The sequence below is a fragment of the Echinops telfairi genome, unplaced genomic scaffold (assembly GCF_000313985.2).
Source record: "Echinops telfairi isolate 266 unplaced genomic scaffold, ASM31398v2 ScPeMD7_60;HRSCAF=208, whole genome shotgun sequence".
Classification (NCBI taxonomy): Eukaryota; Metazoa; Chordata; class Mammalia; order Afrosoricida; family Tenrecidae; genus Echinops; species Echinops telfairi.
The window spans coordinates 10,481,507-10,504,788 of NW_022103958.1; the positions used below are offsets into that span (position 1 = coordinate 10,481,507).

Below are 23,282 nucleotides of genomic sequence, written 5' to 3' on the forward strand. Positions count from 1 at the left end.
AAATTACACTTGGGTTTTCTCAAAAAATATCCATTTCAAAGTTTTCTGCTTTGTTCAGGAGAGCGCATGGCTCTTTAGCAGCCCTTGAATGAAAAACAAACTGAAAAAACAAAAGTGTCTGTGCGTTCAAATGTTTCTCTGGTCCCGTGCACTCATCAATGGTTGCAGACAGGTTCGGAAGTCAGCATTGCTCCTCAACGGGTTTCTCTGAAACACACACTTCTTAAAAGCATCTGTTTGCAATGGCTACTCGAAATGACAAAATTGCAATTTCACATTATCTACGGTGAAGAAGGAGGCCTGGTGGCGTAGTGGGTAATGGGTCGTGCTGCTAACTGCAAAGTCAGCAGTTCAAAACCAACAGCTTCTCAGAATGAGAAAGATTTGCCTTTCTACTCCTGTAAAGAGTACAGTTTCGTGTTTGCTTCGGCAACACGTGTGCTAAAATTGGAATGATACAGAGAAGATTAGCATGGCCCCTGAGCAAGGATGACACGCAAATTCATAAAGCATACCATATTAAAAAAAAAAAAAAGAGTTCCAGTTTCAGAAGCCCACCGCGACAGTTCTACCCTTTCCTATAGGGCCGCCAGGAGTCAGAACTGACTCCATGTCAGTGAGGCTTTTTGTTTTGTTTAAGAGCTTCACAGTGAATTTACCTCAGAATGTATGTTCTAATCCATATTTTATGCAAATACATTTAATTCTTGGAACTTCCTCTGAATGGACATCATGCTCACATAACATCTTTATGAGGCTTGCATTGTGAATCTAGTGAAAGTTATTATTATTATTATTATTATTAATTATTAAAAATCTCTCAGCTCATATTCTCCTTAATCAGTTAACTAGAGAAAGCTCTGCTCTTACGTTCGGAGAAGATTGCGTCATCTCACTCCACCCTTATGCCCGTGACCCCTACTCTGCACAAACTTTAAGAAATAAGCATGGAATGCCAAGTGAGATTTTTATCTAGATATTTGATCATTTTGACAAAATATTTTACTCACCAACAAAAATATGGGAAATGATTGTTTTAGGGTCATGGAATTTATTACTATTTAAGGACCTCGGATTAAATTTGTACTCAGTAAAGGTTCTCATTAACATCAGGGTCATAGAAGCTACAGTTATTGCAAATGTTTTGTGATTCTAATACCACTAAGCATTATCTCTACAGACAAATGTCTTTCCTGAATACAAATATAGTGCTTTTCTTGAATGTTTGGGTCACTTGACAATATAATCTTTTCTTGTAAAGGAGATGCTGTAGCCCCCCAAAAGTTTAATTTTCTTAATACGGTGGTCGTGAATAAACCTGAAATATTATTTTAACGTGTGAACCATACCATTCACACAGACTCTGATTGAATGCAGCCCGATGCCACTTTTACAGAGTGCGTATAATTTCAGTTCTGAGCAAGATGATAACATGCTTATAGGTTGAGGTATTGAAAGCAATTTCCAAGTTCTGTGCTGATTTCTTAATCGTATTTCATCTGCAAGCTTATTGTTTGATACAGAAGGTGTCCATCACAATTCAGCCCATATCAGCCCTTACCCTGGCTAGCTGATCGTCAAATCACATTTGAGAACATTCTGGAACATATTTCTCTTCCTCAGCTTCTTGCGATTATAGGATGAGCAGGAAGGTGACTGCTGCTGGTGCCCTTAAGACACCCCAACTCCTAGCCACCCTTTGTATGACAGAAGGCACGCTGCCCGCCCTGCCCCAGCCTCACAATTGAGATACCTGTGCCCACGGTGCCACCACTGGGCCACCGCCCTTCTCATTGAGGGCCTCCCTCTTTTCCACTGAGACTCAGCTTTGCCCAGCATGTCCTTTTGAGGGACTGGTCGCTCTTGACAATATGTCCAATTTGTGTGAGACGAAGTCACCAGTCTCACCATCCTCGCTTGTAAGGAGCATTCTGACTGTACTTCTCCCAAGACAGATTGTCTGTTCTTCTGGCAGTCCGTGGTGCTTTTATTATTCTTCAGCAGCACCCCAATTCCAGTGTTTCACTTCTCCATCTGTCTTCCTCCTAGTTCACTCACCTTTCACGTGACAACACCATGCCTGGAGCAGGCTCGCTTTAGTCCTCAAAGTGACGCTCTTGCTCGTCAACACATAAGGACCTGTTACGGCAGATTTCCCTGCTGCAATCTGTCCTTAGGTAAGTGGTAGAATCATTTGGTACTGGTACCAAACTGGCAGAAATTGGAACTGGTAGAGCCACTATATTTCTTGTGAGAATTTGGACTAGAAAAATTGTGTTTGTTATTTATTTGTTTATGTAGCTCAACTTTCTATTCAAAATTTGCTCAGAAGTAAACTTCTTTTCTATTTTGCTCAAATTCGTGACTAAAATAACCCTACCCTCAGTGGTCAGTCATAGTTCTTCTCTCGAGCTCCGTTGCTTTGTAGTGCTCTGTGACATAAGGCACAGTGATTTCATATTCTAAAGGGAAAACATGTAATTTAGCAGCCAAGCCATTCACCGTGAAAAGGGATTTTAGGTTTTGCTCAAACATATTATCACTATAATAAACACCAACCTAGCTATTTGTGGAGACCTCTGGGTCAAGGAGAAGACTTAATGATGGAGGGGGGTGGAAGAATCAACACTCGGCCACCGGGGAGGGAGGACACAAGAGAAAACAATATCAGCATCGGAAAACCAAAGATGAGGGCAGCAGTCACACATGACTAAGGGGAAAGTCACGAGTGATAGTTAAGGACAAGCTTTGAGGTGACTCTCACATCCAGACTCACTGCTATGAAGTCACTGCTGACCTATTGCCACACCACAGAGGGTTTCCGAGTCTGGAAATCTTTAAAGGAGCCGATAGCCTGAACTTTCTTCCCTGGAGCACCTGATGGGTTTGAACTGCTGACCTTGTGGTGAGCAGGCTAATCCTTAGTTGGCAGCACCACCATTGAACATGCTGGAGGTGCCACTTAGGGAAATGATTTCATCCTGTTTTCCTCATTGCAAAACGAGAATGGCAAGCTCGATTCCCCCACCCTAAGTCATTGTGAAAATTAAATAGTTCAGATGAAACTCTTCGCTGAGCACCCACAATAGAGACACTGCTCAGTAAGCAGGAAGCCTGGTCACGATTTTACTCTCTAGTAAAGAAGAGGCTGTGAGTGGCAGCTTAGCAGGAGAGTTATTCAGGTCGGTATTTCCAAATTCTTCTAATCCTTGAATCATTCTCTGACTTCGGCCATTTGTGAATGCTTTTCCAGCTGCATGCATAGAAGTGAGTACGAGATTGGTTCGACCCATCGGTCAATTTCTGCATGCAGCCTGCCTGTGCAATGATGTTCCCATCAGAGCTGATTTCGCTTGATGTATTTATCTGGGCTCATGCAGTTTTGTGGCATTTCATTCTCCATGGACTTCCTGGGAGCTGATTTAAGGTGCACACATCAATCAGAGCCCAATCAAGCTCAAAGCCAGTAGCTTCTCAGGGGATGAGACAATGGGCCATTGAGACCAGTTCAATCAAGGTGGCCATGGGATTCAGAGGCTCCCACCTGAAATAAATCTGGAGAGTGCCTTTTAAATTCAATGAGGACTGATGAAGCAGTTGCCCATGGAGAGAGCCTGCCTGTACAGTATAAATACGTCTATCCCAGAGCAGCCCTAAATAACACTCTTTGGCTTTTATGCATAATTAACACTGAGTAGTCACTAGTAGCTAAGCTGAATTATAATGACACATTCTAAGGCTTCTCTTGTTTGCCTTGGCTTCAAAGTCAAGGAGGTAATAAGTCTATACAAGCCCATAATACAATTCTCTCTCTCCTATAATACAATTCTCTCTCTACCTCTCTCTCAGTTCTTCTATTTGTGCTAGTGATATATTTTCTTCTGTTTAGGTATACTCAATAAAACTTTATTTTGAAGAAAGACATTGAAAACCACCGAAGGTCCCATCTCCTTCGTGCTTTGTTCGAAGTAGAGATCTCCCTGCTATGAGCGACTAGGAAGGTGAAGTAAAACCAAGGTTTTCCTTCTTCTTATTCAGTGGAACTTGCTGACAAGAAACAGAAAATGAAAACATAAGCATTAGGCATAAATGGCTTCTTAAATGTATGGCACCAGAAAATTACTTTGATGCTTAGATGTAGCAATAATGTGGTAGCATGAATGAATGATAGTCAAATGCATCCTCACAGGATTTTTAATTTCAGTACCTTCTGATCTTGAAAAAATACCCTTTCTTATCTTTTATGTGTCCACAGAGAGGTTTATTGGCTCTATTAAACTACGTAGCCTGTATCATATGGGATTCCTCATGTTCATTTCTAGAGATCACATATTTGCTTTTTGTGAGATATTTGAATTAATGATGTATTTCCTGTCTAATTACAAGTTCATATTATGGAAACTTGACTGATTGATACCAGAGTACACTTGGAATAGAGGGTCTTTTTATGCTTCTCCAAAGAAGCCTCTACATCCCCCCTCCGCCGACCTCCCCCCAAAAAACCTTGCCATTGAGTTAAATCTGATATGTAGCAACTCTATATGATAGAGGAGAACTGTCCCCTTGGGAACCAAGAATATAAATCCCAATGGAAACAGCCAGCCACACTTTTCCCCCAGGGAACATCTGGGACTTCGAACCACTGACCTTTTGATTAGCATCTGAGCACTTTATCCACTGTGCCACCACGAATATTTCCAAAGAAGCTAAGAGTTTATTTGACCATTATTTTTATTTTTCAAATGCAACCGTTTTCTTCAGAAATCATCAGATAATGCAATTGTGCCCCCAATAATTAGGCAATTATTTACTTGCTATTGCTTCAAAGCAGTAGTGGGATTCAAATAATTTAACAACTGGCTCACTGCCCTACTGATTATTTTAAGTAAAAAGAAAATATATACCAAATGGTAGTTTATTATTTCTTATAATTAAAATTTAAATGCAAACAATAAAAGAGGCACAATAACATAAATTTAATTTTTTTTCAGTTTTTGTTATTCTTTTTTAATTAAATCATTTTATTGGGGGATCCTAAAACTCTTATCACAATCCACACATAAATCCATTGTGTCAAGCACTCCTGTACATTTGTTACCATCATCATTCTCAAAACATTTGCCTTCTACTTGAGCCCTTGGTATCCGCTCCTCATTTTTTCCCCCTCACTCACTGCTCCCTGCTTCCTACTAAAATAAATTATGTTTAAGAAAGAGTTTTAAAATATTAATAAAATATTAAATCATACCTGACATAAAAACAATAAAACTGCTATTTAAGAGATTTTCCCATTACTTTTTGATTGGCATCCTCATTTGGAATTTCCTTCATTTTTATCTGAGCATCACTGGCTATGTGATTTATCCTCAACTGCATTTTTCACTGTGGGAGTAGCATCCCATTCCTTTAGTGGTTGGCCAATTAGATGATAGTTATTGTGTTTGATGTATTAGAAACAGCTAGACAATTTTTCTTCTCTGAACATAACATATTCATCTGTGAAAAACTCCTTTCTGCTGAGCCTACAGCAATAGTTCTGACAATATTTTTAACTCTTAAACACTTTCAGGAATTGTACACTTCATTCATAATATCTTATGGGAATTTGGGGTGCAATGCAAAGCTGAAAGGAATGAGTGTGTCGCCTTCTGGGTGTTTGGCACTTTTCTCATTGCATTCTATGTCTGTTCACTGAGGTAACACACACTAGGGAGTACAAATTCAGCATTTCATCCAAAGCACAACAAGTTTATGAAACGAATCAATAAATATTATTTTTTGCATCTAATTTATTTTTCACCTATGGGCTGAATGCAGAGCCATGGCTGGGCAGTGGTTACACGGTGACAAGCTGTAGGCAAGACCAGCAGTTGGAAACCACCACAGCTCTGTTGGACAAAGAGGATGCCTTCAAATCCTGTAAATAGTCAGTCTCAGAAACGCCTGGGCCCAGTTTCACTCTGTCCTATAGACTCTGACTCAGTATTGGCTCCATGGCAGTGAGTTTGATTTTTTGAATTGATGGACAGAATGAACATAATTTAAAGCACTTAAATTAAACCTGTTGTGCAGATAACACTCAAAAAGAGTAAGGACTGTAAATTTGTAATTTCCACATCGGTGATTGCCACCCAACTCGGATTAAAAGTGTCATTTTAACAACAGGTTCATCTTCCTCAACACAAAATTAGATATTGGTTCTGCCAAACTGGTTCTAACCAGTTGAATCCTATCACTGCTTTTACATCGTTGTACATAATTTATTATTAGGAATGAGAGTATCAAATTTACACCTATATTAGAAGTTAAATAAACTTGAGAATGTAAGGTAGTCAGGAGGTGCCAGAGACCAAATTAGTCAAATTAGAACAAACAGGCTTTATTAGGGAGAAAAACCCTGCCTGGGCGAAGTCCCATGGTCCACAGTGTCCTGGCTGGGGGAGTTGCACTCCAGGCTACAGGGGTGGTGCTTATATGGACATGTATGTCTGGGTTTCTGGAATGTAAGGTGTTTTCCTGGTTCCAGTGTATTCGTGCCTGATGCAGAGCGGTGGGCGAGAACAAAGTAGGCACTGAGCCAAGCAGGCTATGCTAGGTGCAGAGTGGAGGGTCGAGAGCAAAGTGGGCACTGAGCCAAATGGGCCTGCCTTTCAGGGTACAGAGCAGCGGGCCGAGAACAAAGCAGGCCATTAGTCAGCTCTGGTCAGCTCCGGAGGTGTGTGTGGGAGATTCAAGGCCACATGTTTCAGCCAGCTCTGGTCACCTCAGCACGGATCGGGGAGATTCAAGGTCACTTGCTGCTAGAAGCTGGCCTGGTATTTATTTGGCCATACAGAGAATATTTTGGTCATGATTATAAAAATAAAACTACAAAAATACATATGCAAATGACAGTGTAGGACAGTAGAAATACCTATCATTGTCACTTGTTAAATCTCAAAGCTCACACTGGAATATGTAGCTTCCCTGTTTCAGAGGTAGTGGCCTGAATTATAGGTAGCAATGATTTCTAGAAATTTTGAGATTAAAGGGTTTTGCTATAAAAAAACTAGGAAACTTGGGTTGAGATATATATGTTGTTGTTGTTGTTGCTGTTAGACACCAACTAGTCAGCTCTGAGGCATAGCAACCCTCTGCACAAAAGAAGGAAACACTGCACAGACCTGCACCATCCTTGCAATTGCTCCTTTGCCTGAGCCCATTGATGGAGCCACTGTGTCAATCCATCTTGTAGAGGGCCCTCCTCTTTTTTGTCACCCTTCCACATTACCCAACATGATGCTCTTCTCCAGGAACTGGTCTCTCCTGACAACATGTCCAAAGTAGGTGAGACGAAGTCTTGCCATCCTTGTCTCTTAGGAACACTCAGGCCTTACTTTTTCCTATAGAGACTGGTTTGTCCTTTCTGTAGTCCATGGTACTTTCAATAATCTTTTCCAGTACCACAATTCAAATGCATATATATATATTTGAAACATTGTATCTTCTTGCACTATCCATGAATCAATCTTTCTCCATTTCATTTACCAGGAAAGAACAGTGATAAATGTTATGTTATGTAATGGACATAATATGTCCTTTAGAAAATTCATTGTAGGTGAATTTTAATAAATCATAAATAGAGGTTTATTTATAATCGGTTTACCTATAATTGGTGGAGAATGGTGATGGTGGTAACAGTAGTTGTGGGGACAAAAAACCGTTCATACTGTGAAGACATTGACATCATCTGATCTGTGTTCCGTGAGAATAGAGCAGTCTTTTCAATATCGATAGGCCTTTGATCAAGAACTGAAAGCATTGGGTGAAGAAGTTGAAGCTGCACTGTAGCTATTAGTTAAAAACACAGATCCAAAATTTGATGGGACAGCAGTTAAGATGTTTCACAAATATAGTCAATGCTGGAAATTCTCCCAAGTCTCTGCCAGAAAATTTGGAATTTGCCTACTTGACCAGTGTACTGAAAGAAATCTACATTTGTGCACATTTCAAAAAATGTGATTCAACAGAATGCTGAAATTGCCTAATGCTATAATTAATATTACATGCAAATAAAGTTTTTCTGAAGAACATTTAAGCAATTTTAGATCAGTACTTCAACAGGGAACTGCTAGAAAAATTCAATCCATCTTTAGAAGAGCACATGCAATAAGGAATATCATTACTAAAGTACAAGGGACCTTGTATTAGAGCATCGGACAGCATAAAGCTGCTCACCTTCGTTTTATCAGCTATGCAAAGACATTCAACTGTGCAGGTCATAACAAATTGTGAATAGACATTCAAAATAGATTTCCAGAACACTTCCTGCTTTTGCAAAGTCTGCTCATAGAACAAGAGGCAATCATTCAAATATAATAAGGGGAAGCTGCATGGTTAAAATCAGGTAAATTGTGCACAAATGTTATACCCTTTTGCTCAACATGTTATATTTGTATGCAGAACAAATAATCCAAAAGGCTGGACTTCCCTGAAAAAGAATGTGATATCAGCATTAGGGAAAGACTCACTAACATGTAATATGCAGATGACACAACCTTTCTTGTTAAAAGAGTATATGAAGCAACTACTGGTAACGGTCCAGACATTCAGCATGGATTACACCTTAACACAAAGAAAACAAAAAATTGTCATGACTGCAGCAATGAGGCATCACAAGTTTAAAACTGAAAGATTTTAATTTACTTGGATCTTTAAGTAACACTCGTGGATTTAGAAATCAAGAAATCAAATGGCATATTGTACTGGGGAAAACCTACACTCTGAAAGACCTCTTCAAAGTGCTGAAAATCAAAAATAAATCTTTGAGAACTAAGTGACACTTGACCCAAGCCATAGTATTTTCAATCACCTCATATACTTATGAAAGATAGAGAATTAATGAGGAGGAGTGAAGGAGAATCTATGCATGTGAATTATTGTGTTGGCAAAGTATATAGAATATGTCATGGTACATTGCAGTGAATTACGTAATACAGCGCTTCTAGCAATAGTCTTTGAAACCCCCAACAAATAACTATCTTCCAGAGCAGGGGTTCTCAACCTGTGGATCACGACCCCTTTGGGGGTCAAATAACCCTTTCACAGGTGTCTTCCAATTCATAACAGTAGCAAAATGATAGTTATGACGTAGCAACAAAAATAATTTTATGGTTGGGGGTCACCGCAACATGAGGAACTGTATGAAAGGGTCGCGGCCTTAGGAAGGTTGAGAACCACTGTGAGTGTCTGGGTCAGAGAAATGGGGAAGCTATTGGATGATATCGTTTCACCGGCGAGTGATTGGCAACAATGTTCATTGCGATTGCCATCCTGCTGGGTATAAAAGAATCAGGCCAAAAGCAGAAAGGAGGCGGATTGATACTAGCAAAAGAGAAGTGTCAGGGGTCAAATTTGTCCTTTGTACACCAAGATCTCTGACCTTTGAACCTGCTTGGTTCGGGAGACTGCTAGGACACCAGAGGACAACAGAAGAGTGACAGCATTGCAATGAAGAGCCAGATCATGAGGCAGAACGGTGGACTTCATAGCTCTCTATGCAAGTAAACTTCAGTTTCAGGGAGGATCTGCCTAGTTGAGTAATAAGCCCAGGTACTTAATTTGGGGAGGGCTTGATTGGCTGGCCTATGAATGCTAAGGCTGAGCACCTTTGGGCATACCCTTTGTGTATTTACTGCCCACCTGGAAAGAGCTTTGCGGCATTGACTGAGAAAGGCAGAGGGCAACAGGCTATGTGGGTGAAGGGCAAAACCAAAAAGCGGCTTTGAGTTGTGTGAGAGAATATCTTCCTAGTCATCTAGGTCTAAGATTTTGCACTATTATCTTATCTCCATTTAAGAATAATCTCACTAAAGGAAATACAGTGTCTCTCTTCTAGCCCATAAAGCCCCAGATATTACAACACATGTTTGCCATGGTGTTCCACAAAAACCACTCTCAAAAGTACATGTGTGTGTATTGTCAGATATTCCTGAAAATGTTTTATTGCAGTAAGGGTGAAAAGGATAACATGGCCATGTAAAATTACATGTCAACAATGTCTACCCCTGCCAGTTCCGACACTGTGCCTTTCCCCAGTTGCTGGACTTTTGCGTCCCAGCCTGGATTGATTGTCTCTTCTCTTTCTGGAGATACTGGCTTTCTTCAGTAACTATATGATAGGAACTCCACAACAACTACTCAAACTTTTACTAAAAAAGCAATGTATACCTCCCCCAAAGCTATGTTCAGTTTTAATTACAAGCCTATGGAAAAATAATCAAAATGTTGTTGGAGGAAATAAATTGAGATGATCAACAGCCAAAGAGAAGGGCCATTCAGACCCTGAGAAATGTGTTAGGATCCTTATGAAGGAGATTCCGAAAGTTCGTGCAAGTGGAATGGAATGACAATGGAATGTTTCCGTGAACTTTCTGAAGCCTTCTCATACAAACAAGACTGAAAGCCATCGGAAAGTTTGAACTAGAGGAAGAAAATTACCTTTAACTTATGGCATATTTATGAGGTATTATTTTAGACACGGAGTGGAGCACTTCCTATGCAAGGAAATAAACATGAAAGGAAGGAACTGGAAACACAAGGAATCCAGGACAGATGGCTCCTTCAGGACCAGTGCTAAGAGTGGTGATACTGGGAGGATGGAGGGAAGGTGGGGTAGAAAGGGCGAACCGATTACAAGGATCTACATATAACCCCGTCCTTGGGGGGTGGACAACAGAAAAGTGGGTGAAGGGAGAAGACGGACAGTGTAAGATATGACAAAATGATAATAATTTATAAATTAGCAAGGGTTCATGAGGGAGGGGGAGGGGGAGGAAGGGGGAAATGAGGAGCTGATATTAAGGGTTCAAGTAGAAAGAAATGTTTGATAATGATGATGGCAACAAATGTAGAAATGTGCTTGACACAATGGATGGATGGATGGATGGATTGTGATAAGAATTGTACAAGTCCCCAATAAAATGATTAAAAAAAAGATGAAGAAGGCTATTGTGATAAAGCAGACAGGAGACAATGGAGCTTTGTGTAACTGTGAAAATTAGCATGAGATGGTGATAAGTAGTTAAATATATATGTTAAAGTATATGCCAACAATTGACTGTGTATGAAACACAGTGAAGTATGTGAAAAAAGAGATTTTCAAAGTTTGGGGGTTCTTCTAGAAGGATGGAGTTACTAATACTTGAGATAGGAACAGCTATAACGAGGCAAGTTTGAATAGTGGGTAATTCAAAAGCTTCATTTCAAACATATCGGACTTGCAATGTGTATTAGATATTCCAAAGAAGATGTTCAATCAAAAATTACATTCTTGAATTTGGAGTTAAGTGGAAACGTCCAGCCTGAAGTTTAAGAGGAAAAAACCTTACTGCCAATGAGTCAATACTGATTCATAGTGGCCTGATAGGACAGTGTAGAAATGCTCCTGACCATTTCCAAGGCTGTAACTGTTTATGGGAGTAGAAAGCCTCATCTTCCTCCCTCAGTGCATCTGGTGCTTTTGAACTGCTGAACTTTCAGTTAGTAGCCCAACTTGTAATCCTATGGAAACAGAAATATAGATAAGTTAAAAATCTAAAGATTACATGTGTTTTTTAAGGGATATGCATTTAAAAGCAAAAAGGCAATATCCTCAAATGATCACGTAGGGCGCTTAATATGTAGCTATTGGATAACAAGCGTATAGGGGAAGGATGAGGAGAAACTGGTATTCTAGAAGTCAAGGAAAGAGGGCTTCGAGAAGATATGAGTATCTGCTGCTAAAAGCAGATTGCTCAAAAGTTTAATAAAACGAAGAGGAAGGCTGAACCATTGCATTGTAAATGGTTGACCTTGATCCAAGCAGGATTAGTGGGATGACAGCACTGAAGATCTGATTGGAATACGTAAAAGGTAGAGTGAATATGAATGCATAGAATCAGTACACAAGATTTTTGAAGTTGTGACATAAATTATATAATGAATGGGATGAATGGCACCCTTAACTTATTTTGGTATAATAAGTTTCAGTTTTTTAAATTGGTCTTTCATCTTTGTTTTAGGGAAGATATTAGGGCATACTGGTATACTAATGCAGACAGTAAAGGAGAGAATGATTTGTTGTGGTTGTTCAATACAAGGCAACGATAGAATGAAGCACTTGAATGAGAAAAATATGACGGTGCTCACTTGTAATAATGGGTGTGTTAGATGCAAGTGAAATAAAAAGAGAGAATGAGTCGTCCATCACAGAGTTTAAATAGCACTTTACAGTTGTATATCAGGTTGGACATACTGTATAGTGTCATTCTTGTAAACAGATTCCAACAATCTTTTCTCATTGGGAAATGAAGTTGTGGAACGTCTGCTGAGGTCGCTTGTAGAGGTATAGGAAATGGTCAGCTTCAACTTCACAGCTGGCATTGATTCTTTGATGGGGAAAAGGAGAGGGAGACAGCTAGGCAAAGTGACTGTAGGACACACACCTCCTACAAACTGGTTGCCCTATAGCTGCATTGGCAATTGATTGGCATGTGGGGCGGGGCACTCAGATGCTGGAGCACTCAACACAATGCTTTCCTGCAAGGCTAGACCTGGATTTCCAGGGCCATTGAAGGCCGTTTTAGGAATTGGCATCTACTATAAGCCTTGTTTTTGTTTGTTGGTTGAATTTGTAGACAATCATGACTGAAATAAGCTTAACCTGCCAGGTAGTGAGCTTCAAATCATGCCACTCCATAACGAAGGTCATTGCTGATAGACAAGAAGAGAGTCAGTTGTTGAATTGCATAGTTTTCAAGGACTTTCTATGAACTCCAGCTGTAATTCCAAACTGGTATTTCAATAAGTCAGAAAGGACTTAAAATGGCCTATTTCCCCTGTTCTTTCTGACAATTTACTCTAAGTGCTGATTATTTTGTCAAGCCTTTTGAGCTCAAAGCTCTGACTATAATATCTGCAGCCTCTGATGGACTGTGGTGAGGATGGTAAGTGTTGGAAATGAAATGTCTTATTTATTTAAGGAAAAAGTTGAAAGTGAATCAGAGATTGCTCTGCTTCAGGAAAGATTAAGTGAATTCTAATAAGCAATAATCAAAAATTTTTATTTTAATATGGAATATCAAGTGTAGATAATCCCTACATACACAGAATGGAAAGATGACAAATGATGATTGGTTTATAGGATAAGAATGTTTCATATTTAGATGAAATAATTTCCTTCATATATATATTTTGAGAGGCTTAAAAACTTAACCCTGAAATTTGGGATCTTATCAAAATAAATTTTACCTCATTAGCCTTCTTAAATGCTTGATTTTGGCAGTTTATATTTTAATATACACAATAATTTAAATAAAATCAACTGAGAGCAAATAAATATTTAAATATTAGCTATCAATACATTTGAGATTGATCTTAAATGATTTAATGATATTTTCAATGTTAATTAATTCTAGGAGGAGAGCATTATTATTTTGTACAATGTATCAGTTATCCAACAAGACAAAATGCCTTGTCTTTATTTGTTATGAGATGTATGTTACAAAAGTACCCTAAACCTAATGTACGTATATTATGTGAGTGCAGCACTGTGAAGAGAAAAAAAGAAAGGGTGTGAGAAATTAAATATGATAAAATTAAAGATTTTTAAAACTTAAAAACTTGGACACTAACTATTTGGCAAGGAACTAGGAGCTAATAGTCAAACCATGTTAAATTTTTTTGCATATAAATATTGAACTTTGATTATTTATCATGAAATAACTCAGCAAAATGATGCTAACAAAAGTCAGTGGGTCCCTAAATCCAATCTCCAGTAGAGCTTTCATGTGAATTAGCCTTTATGATCAGCAATTGGTCACCCTCTAAACAAAGTAAGCATGTGCTCAAGGAATCAGTGAAACAGGGACAACAGTTGTCTGGTGGGACCTGAGGAAGAGAGTGGGAGGGAAGTGACAGGACACTAAATGAAACAGAGCCTCGCTTCAGAGTGTAAGAATATGCCCACGAGAAATAAAGTCCCCACCATACAATGAGGGCCTCACTTGCAAGGTTATTAAAATTATGGGCCCCTACCTACCTCTACTTCAGCCACCTTCATTGGTAGCTGTCCCCTATGATCCGCTCTCAGGTAATGAAAATGCATATCTCAATGGTTCTTTGAAAGTGTACTATTTCTAATAAATAAGAGGTGAGAGTGGGTTGTCCTATCTCAATATTTATCCAATTCACTACCAGAAACAACATGAGTAGATTTTGGGCAAAGATGGATTAGATTAATAGGTATCTGGTATGATTCCATAGTACGAGGGTTGGTGGGCATCAAAAAGCCCATGGAAAAATGGAATTAAATGATAAAGGATTTTTTCCCACAAACTCTTTGCACTTCCTCATAAAAGAAAAAATACAATGCATATTTCCCAATGTCGAAATTGCTTATGCGTGTTCCTGACTATAACAATCACTAACTGCACTCCAGAAAGCTCATTTATCTCACGTACAAAATTCAGGACCACTCAGTGGTAGCACAGTGATCCCAGAGACGTTCCATTCAGTATGGAGCTAGCTACACCATAACGAAGTCATTGAGAAAGTAGTATGAGTAAAAGAGATAATTCAATTAAATTATATTTTAAAGTATAAGATGTTATAGACGGAAGACCTATTTAAAATGAAAATTTAGTATGTTTTGTAATATTTATCTTCAGAACATTTCTTTTACATATAACATCCTTTCACTTGCCTGGGAACACCGGTGTTATACGGGGTTAAACATCGGACTGCTATCCTTACGGGCAGCATTTCAAACACATCAGCTTCTGTGTGAGAGTCATATGAGAGGTTTTATGTTCCAGGGAGAGGTTAAGTGCTGGACACACATAAAGCAGCTCGATTGTGTCCTGTAGGGTCACACAATGAGTCAGAATTGACTTGGTTGTGGATTTGGAGGTTTTTGTTTCATTTCTGATTGATATTTATAGCATTTATTACAAGGATCAAAACTGAGGTATGAGCTTTTTTAAAGCAAAAGTGGTGCAAGTTTTTTCTGTGTGTTGTAGAAGACCAACAGAATTTGACACTGATTATTGAAATAACTGAAGTTCATTGACATTTTCTTTCTGTTTGTTCTTTTGAATACATGCTATTCTTTTTGTAGAAAATGTGATCTAAAATAAAGGTCTTAGTGTCACATATCCACTAAGTGTTATAATCTAGGTCAATTCATTTCATTAAAATGGCATATATAATGTTGAAATTAGATGGCTAATATTATAATCACATTAGAAAAGAAGTTGACAGCATTAATCTTTCACACACACATATATGACTTCAAAAACATCACAAAAAAATCCAATGTTTCATGAAATTTTAATTTTATTTTTCCATTAATTTTTAAATACATAAGCAATTCGATATAGAAATAATTCTATATCGAAGATATCATATAAATGGGGGGAGAGCACCACCGATTATAATAGCATAGGACCCTCTGAAGCTTAAATTTGGCTCTGGTTAGGATTAACTGTTAGAGGTATTTCTATTATGATGTGGTATGTTGTCATTGTTAGGTGTCATCAGCCAGTTCTGACCCTGAGTGATCCTACACACAACAAAATGAAATACTACCCAGTCCTGGGCTATCCTTACCATTGCTCTTGTACTTTAGCCCATTGTTACAGCCACTGTGCCAATGGCCTTCCTCTCTGTGTCTGTCCTTCTACTGTGCCAAGCTTGAAGTCCTTCTCAGGGACTGGTCTCTTCTGACAGCATGTCCAAAGTATGTAAGATGAAGATATGTAGGTTACTGCAAAAAATCAATTTTGTTAAGATTGAAAATTTTAAAATGTTAGAATCTAAGGATGGAAAATCACTCACAAGGTATATAATTTTATAATCAGACATTTAAATAAAAATAATAACAAGTCTTATAAACTTTACTAATGAAAATGCTCATGTAAGCAGCATTTAAGAGCTCAAACCACATATTATATTGGGTGAATCTGTTGCAGAAGGAAGCTTAGAATCTTGAAAAGCAAGGAGGTTAGTTTGAGGATCAAAATGTGCCTGACCTACGACATGGTATTTTCATTTGCCTAATGTGTTACACATGGGATAGTTGGACATTGAATAAGGAAGACCAAAGAAGAATTGATGCATTTGGATTGTGGTGCTAGCAAGAAGTCTTGCCAGAATTCTCCTTAGAGGCAAAGATAATAAGACTTTGTCTTACATAGTTTGGATATGTTGTCAAAAGAGACCAGTTCCTGGAGAAGGACATCATGTTTGGAAAATTAGAGGGAAAACAAACTGACTCTTCAGATAAATTATGAAACCCAAAAGAGAAATATTGCTGAGGGAGGATCCCTAATGTCAAAAATTACAGAAACAATAGAGAATGGGTGTATGATTCATAGGAAACCAAACTGGTGGTAAATCTTATGGTCAGGGTCATTTCTTCCTTTGGTGACCAACAGACTTGTCTTTCTTATAGATAAATGGTGTATAAGAAGAGTGGTGCAAGAAGCCGTTGTGTGATGATGAGTTGCAATGTATGTAGTCTAACTCAAAAGGAAGGACTAAGAATGTGAGAGTATCTTCAACAATACTTTATTCTTCTATAGCTATATTTAGTGTGCTGTGTAATGAACATGGTAGGTGAAAACAAAACTGTGAACACTGCTTTTTCCTTACACTGTCATCATTTTCTATTTCTCCAACACAATTGGGCAACTATGCATTTCAAAGCCATACATGAGAACAGATGGAATATAGGTATTCTGAGATTTGATAGGAAGGAGAATTTTTGAAGTAAGTTAGAAAAATGATATTCAAATAAAAATAGATAAATATCACATATCACGACTTTGTGATATCATTCAAGAGATCTATATTAATGTCAATGTGTAGAATTGGAATTGTGTTACCACATGCTGAATTTGTATTAAGATAAATCGGTAAAGAAGTCAATTTTTTTCAGGGTGTTAAATAATCAGTTGGGAATTGGTGTTGAGAAGCATGAGGTTTAAAACCAGATTCAATTGAGCATAAAAAATTTATTTTTCTAATGTGATTTTTTTGTTTGTTTCTTATCCCAGATTTTCACATTCATTATAGTACTTTGTCTTCTCAAGCTACCATTTAATTTTTTTCTTAGTTCTTCGTTGTTTTTTCTATTTGCTTTACATGCTTTATAGCAGCGGTTTTCAACCTGTGAGTTGCAACCCCTTTGGGGGGGTGTGTGTCAAACGACCCATTCACAGTGGGCGCCCGATTTATAACAGTAGTAAAATTACAGTTAAGAGGCAACAAAAATAATGTTATGGTTGGGGGTCACCCCAACATGAGGAACTCTAGTAAAGGGTCGCGGCACTAGGAAGGTTGAAAACTACTGCTCGAGAGTAAATACTTTTCAGAACCTCTTCTGACATTAACTGTGGTCTTTCCTGTCTTTTTAATAACCTTTCCTTTATTCATGTATAATGTTCTTGCTTCTTCCAGAAATTCATCTGATCTTTGGTCACTAATGTACAGTGCATCAAATCTGCTCTTGAGAGGGTCTCTAAATTTAGATAGGATAGAGTCAAGGTCATAGTTTGACTCTCATGGACGTGCTGTTTTATTTTCCTTCAGCTTCGACCTGATCTTGCATCTGAGTAACTGGTGGTTAGAATCAAAGGTAGATATCCCTAATTAGGAGCCATATTTTAAATAAGCAAATCTGAATTTTTTGTCCATGTTGTTTATCTGCATTTTTCCCATAAGCAATAACCCAGCCACCCAAGATGATTCACCATACCATCTAATAACCCTGTGTCTGCACTACCTGGCTACGGTGGTGATTGACAACAGTTAACAAGGGTGGAAATATGCTAATGAGGTTATTTTCTCACCAATCCAGTCACCGATTATCTTTAAACTTCTTCACTATAAGATCCTATGATCATCCTGTGTTTTTTTTAAGAGAGTCTATCAAGATTACCCCTTTGGGATCCCAAAAATAAGAGGCTTACTCAGATTCCAAATATAGGAAAGCAAGTCGGCAATCATTTTCTTTTTCTCTTTTTACTTTTGCAGTTGTAACAGTTTTATTTATATATAATTCACATATCATATATTTCAATGGTTTAAACATATGAAAATAGATGTGCAAATATAACCATAATCAATTTTAGCATATTTTCCTCTTTCTTGAATTTATGTAATTAGGCCCCCATGTCCTCCCAACCTCCCCTGCCATGCCATCAAGAAATAATCCAGTTACTAGATTTACCTGTCCTGGATTTCATACACAGAAAAACATACCAGCACACACGCACACGCACACGCACACACACACACACACACACACACACACACACACGCACACACACACACACACACATCAACAAAATATAACAGAAAAAAAAACACTCAACTGAAAATAAAGCAGAAAAAATACTAAAAAGTAGGACAGATTTGTGGTAGTTACATAATCTGATGTCAACTTGAGACTATTGTGAAGGGGTCAAGTTTAGCCTGTTAATCAGGTCACATGTTAATGACCTAATTTGGATGTGCAATGGAAATAAATAGCTCACTGGAGGCCAGACACACTCTGCCTGTGAGACATTCCTCTTGACAAGCCAGATGGAGCTAGGCTGATAAAGCTTGATCCCTGGAGCTGGAGGAGCCACATGGAGACCCATACCAGCACTGAGAGGCTTCCCCCACCACTGGATCCACAAGACTTTCCTCCCACTGGCCTGTGATCTTCCTGCATTCTGTGTCATTACATGTGCTACATGAGTCCCAAGAGGAATTTACAGACTTGGATCGGACATATAGTATCAAACTTGATCTGGACTGGGCTGGGATGTTTTCTTAATTTACAATTACTCTTTTTTGTAAAGCTCTTTCTTATACACATATGAGTATCTATGATTTTTTTTTCTCTAGTCCACCCAGACTAACACAGATTTAAAATGGGTTAAAAAAGAAATCTGATGATAAGGTTAAATTAACTGCATCTGCAGTAATCTACTTTTCAGTGTGCCTATTTTATAGCAAGGCTATTCCACCTCATTGATCTATGGTTAGAGGGTATTCACCAGAGGATTTTTTTTGTTGTTGTTATCATTGTTCTTTTTCCAGCAATTTATTGGCGCATAATTCACATATCATATAATTGAACAGTTCAATCATTCAATCTCATCATGGGGAGTTGTACAATCACCACCACATCTAGCTTAGAGCCTTCCCCTAGTCCCCATGGTTATACCAACTTTAAACCAACTTCTGCAACCATGATCAGTTCTAGTGCTCCCCCCACCTCCCAAATTCATTGTTTACTCCTGAAATCCCCTTTCTCTCCATATTACCTATCCTCCACCCCTGCATTCCCCATAACACTTTGTATCAGTTATTATCATTATATATCCATTCATCCGGTGCTTCACAGCTAGGAAATCCAACAGAAGACCATGAAAGATAAACTGAACTAATGTGATAAGGCTAAAATGATATTACTATAAAGACAAAAATACAAATGATGAGTAAGAGGGAGAAGACCCCACCCCACTCCCACCCCCCATCAACATTCAGAAAGCCAGGGAAGAAATTTCTGTCATGGGACATCTAAGAGATAATTGCACCTGGTACAAATTGAGATTACATCTGTAGGGTTGACAACTAGCCTGGTATGAAGTTCAGTCCCACACAATTAGGATTAAAATAGTCTCTGCCTGATAAGGCTGTCCAGGGCTCTTGCCTTTGGCTAAAGCAGATCTGCCAGCAGTTTGGCCTTTCTAGACACTCTGCAGATGGGTTTTGGGCTCCCACTGTCCTCCTTAGCCTTCTCCAAATTGGGTGTTCAAAATGTTAGCTCTGATACTATTCTCTTCACCATATTTGAGTTTTGTAATTGTCATCTTGGATTACGCAAGCTGGTTTGCTTCTTCTGTGTGGACTTAGTTGGCTTCTGCTTTTTTGAATACAACCCACCATGAGGACCCTGCTTCTGAATTTGTGGCTTTCACTCTGTCATCAATAGCCTTCTGCAAACCAGATGCTCAGAAATTAAGCTCTGATACCATTCCCTCCTCCAACTTTATAATTTATTATTTACAATCTTGGAATCATACAGATAGATGTGCTTTCTCTGTGTGGACATAGGTGCTTTATTCACTTGTTTTAGGACAAGCCTTTTAGATCCCAAATGACATTCCATCTGATAGCTGGCATCACCTAATTCATCACATTTTGCTATAACAGCTACACCTTCAGTAATTTCTTTATGACTTAATAAACCATAAACTACCGTGGTCTATTATCTGTTGGATGTCTAATCCCAAACAGAGCACCTATTGCATAGTGGCTTACCATATGTGTGGTTGAGTTTGTGGTCATAATTTCTTTAGAAGAATTAATATCAGACTAGTCCTAAGGAATCAGAGATTAAAGATGTCTCAAATGTCCAAACTTTCAAAGATGTGATTCTGATTGATTGTCTGCCACCCCACCCCCCACCTCGCTCTCTCCTTGAGTATATTCTCTCATATCTCTGGGTTCTATGATTCAAAACAAAATTCCAGAGAAGCTCACAAAACTTGAGGGAATGTGTCACATGGTAGTGAGTGTCATTCAAGACCAAATGCAAAGGGCCCAAATGCAGGATCAAGAGCCAGAAGCCAAAATGCATGAAAGTCATAGCAGCTCTTGCTTCTACCAAAACTTGGTCAGTAAATAGATATAGGACTTTCCAGGAGATGTGTAGTGTGTAAGAACTATGCAATGGTACCAATATATGTATTTCACCCATAGAAAACAAAGGATGGTTCCTTAAGTCACTCCGTCTAGTAAAATTTTAACGGTGTGCTCCCAAAGAAAAGGGTGTGACTGGATTCACACCATCTACTAAAGTCAGATCCCACATGATTCCCATTCATTAGTATAGTACAGGACACCCAAATTGGGATTATAATTATGGAGTCCAGAATTATAATACATAAGGAATTGTGGCTACAAAAGCCATATTAATGCCTGACAACACAATTATATTGCATTTAACTGAGTCATGTTATTAATCCATAAAGAAGACTTCTATTTTCAGATGAGTCCATCAACAGCATAGGCCATTTGCTTTACAAACTAAAAATGGAAAGAAAAAAAAAAAAACAGTAACTCCAGATTATTCACTGTGACTCTTAAATTGAATTTTCTGTGAAATCTAAGTCTTTTTCAAAGTATGATTTATGTTGTTATTTTTTGACATTTTGACAGATAAACAAAGTGACCATAAGTCACATTTTTCACATATGTGAGAAGCCATTGAATCAAACTCCTTCATTTTGTAGACTAGAAAATGCCCTTGATTAAATCAATCAATAAATAATAGAGAGCCACAATTTCTGTAAGTGAAGTAAAGGCGAGGAGGCAGCCAATCAATTTAGTTTAAAGGATGATGAATTGATAGATTATTGTTTTTAAGTTAAATCCAGAAGTTATTCATGTCTTTGAACTACAAATGACCCAGTCTCCTTTGGTGTTTAGTACTTAACCTTGGAATTTCCAACTAGTGTGTAACTTGGGCTTGAATTGTGTTTATGAGGACTGGTGGGCACCAGATATTCACCAATTAAAAAAAACCAACTTTGACTTATTTGCCAAGGAACCAGATTAAAAATCATGTTTTTATTTAGATTCCTTCTCTATCATTTCCACTTTTGTGCTGTAAATAGCAAGTGTTATGGTGTCTTTCCAGTTAGCTACCATATCTCATGCCGTCATAATTTGCTCCTTAAGCATTTATTGATTTGAATATAAAGTCATTCCTTCTTGAGAAATGCAGTTTTATTACTTCTGAGGTAAAGAAATAATGGTTTCCTTGCTGTTCCAGCAAAAGATCCACATGAAGGAATAGGTGAGAAGGTAATATATATTGGTCGAGTGTGTAGGTGTCCAAAATCAAAACAAGAATCAGAAAATAAAATTCGATTCTGGAGAAGGTTTGATTCAGGGCTACGACTCAGAAGTGGATTAACAATTCATACCTTTAATTCCACATTTTTATACTCTGAGAACTATTCTGATCTCAACTAATGAATAGTTTCAGTCTTGCTAATGGATGACGCCATGAACAGTGAAGATGACTTAACATGACAACTAAGTTCTGTCATTTCCTCGTAGTGGGGACACTGATGTATTAGCCATCACTGGAGACAAGTGGAAATTACTGGGCTAAAATCATTTCAGTTAAACACATCATTCTTTTGAGAGAAATTCACCGAGCTTGTGAGGACTTCAACGTTTTAAGTTGTTAAAAAATGTGAAAAGAAAGTAAATTAACTCCTGTTCAACTCAACTGTCTCGAGTGACTTAATACTTTTCAGTCTAGAACATCTTCAGGGTGCTCTAATTTTGCATAGCTTGCTCGACTTCTATGTAACACTAGGATCTCAAATTTAGTAAATTACATACACCTATTTATTGTTTACTGTTTTGTTGTGAAGACCCACAGCTTAGCAGTGCCATTATCTCATCAGAGTCACAAGGATATGATCATGATGTCAAACACTTTGATGGTCTCATCTCGAGATTTGGCTGATGATAAATATTTTTGGAAGTATATACGTTTATGGAAAGAATTTAGTTCCATATTTTCTATTGCACTAAAAGCCTCAGTTTCTTGATGGCTATCAGCTATTGGTTGTCCCCAGGTATTTCCCGCATGGGCCTTCTCAATGTGGCGCATGCCCTATCAAAGACAACAAAGAGAGTATCCCAGCACAGTGGGTAACCTATGTTACTTAATCACAGCTGTGACACCCTATCACTTTTGTTGTGTCCTATTGATTGGTTGGAAGGAGATATCAGACCCTATCCAAACATAAGGGTAGACGGTAAAACGGGATTGGGTAGGAGGAGGTAACAGTAATTTAGAGCTGTTTTAGAGTCTCTCCACCACACCTGTCCATTGACTGCTTCCATGGCTTTTCCCTGGATGATGGCTCTAAACTGAGGGTGCCAAGAACCATCAAACTTCATTAACAAAGTGATTACTTTTCAATTATTATTTTCTCACTGGTTCTCAGATATACGTATCATGGATAAGCAAAATTTAGTTGGTAAAGAATTGAAGAGAAAGAAAAAGAACATGAATATGGAATTGTCAACTGTTATTTTGAGAAAATGTATGAAACAAAAAAAAAGTTATACTATTTTAAATACAAAATAGTTAAATATCAAATGAAGCAAGGGATCTAAATCTCAAAGAACTGGATGAATATGTTTTATTTAAAATAATCGGATTTTCTTTTTTCCCCCAC

At 38.1% G+C, this 23,282-nt stretch overlaps 1 protein-coding gene and 1 non-coding gene across 3 annotated transcripts in view; both read left to right on the forward strand.

Moving 5' to 3' along the window:
- Positions 1–23,282, forward strand: part of LRRC4C (leucine rich repeat containing 4C) — a 1,557,030-nt gene that overhangs the window by 471,275 nt on the left and 1,062,473 nt on the right. The gene's annotated exons all lie outside the window — the stretch shown is intronic.
- On the forward strand, positions 418–524 carry LOC115869933. Its single transcript, XR_004046448.1, has one exon. It is a non-coding gene; the product is annotated as a U6 spliceosomal RNA (small nuclear RNA).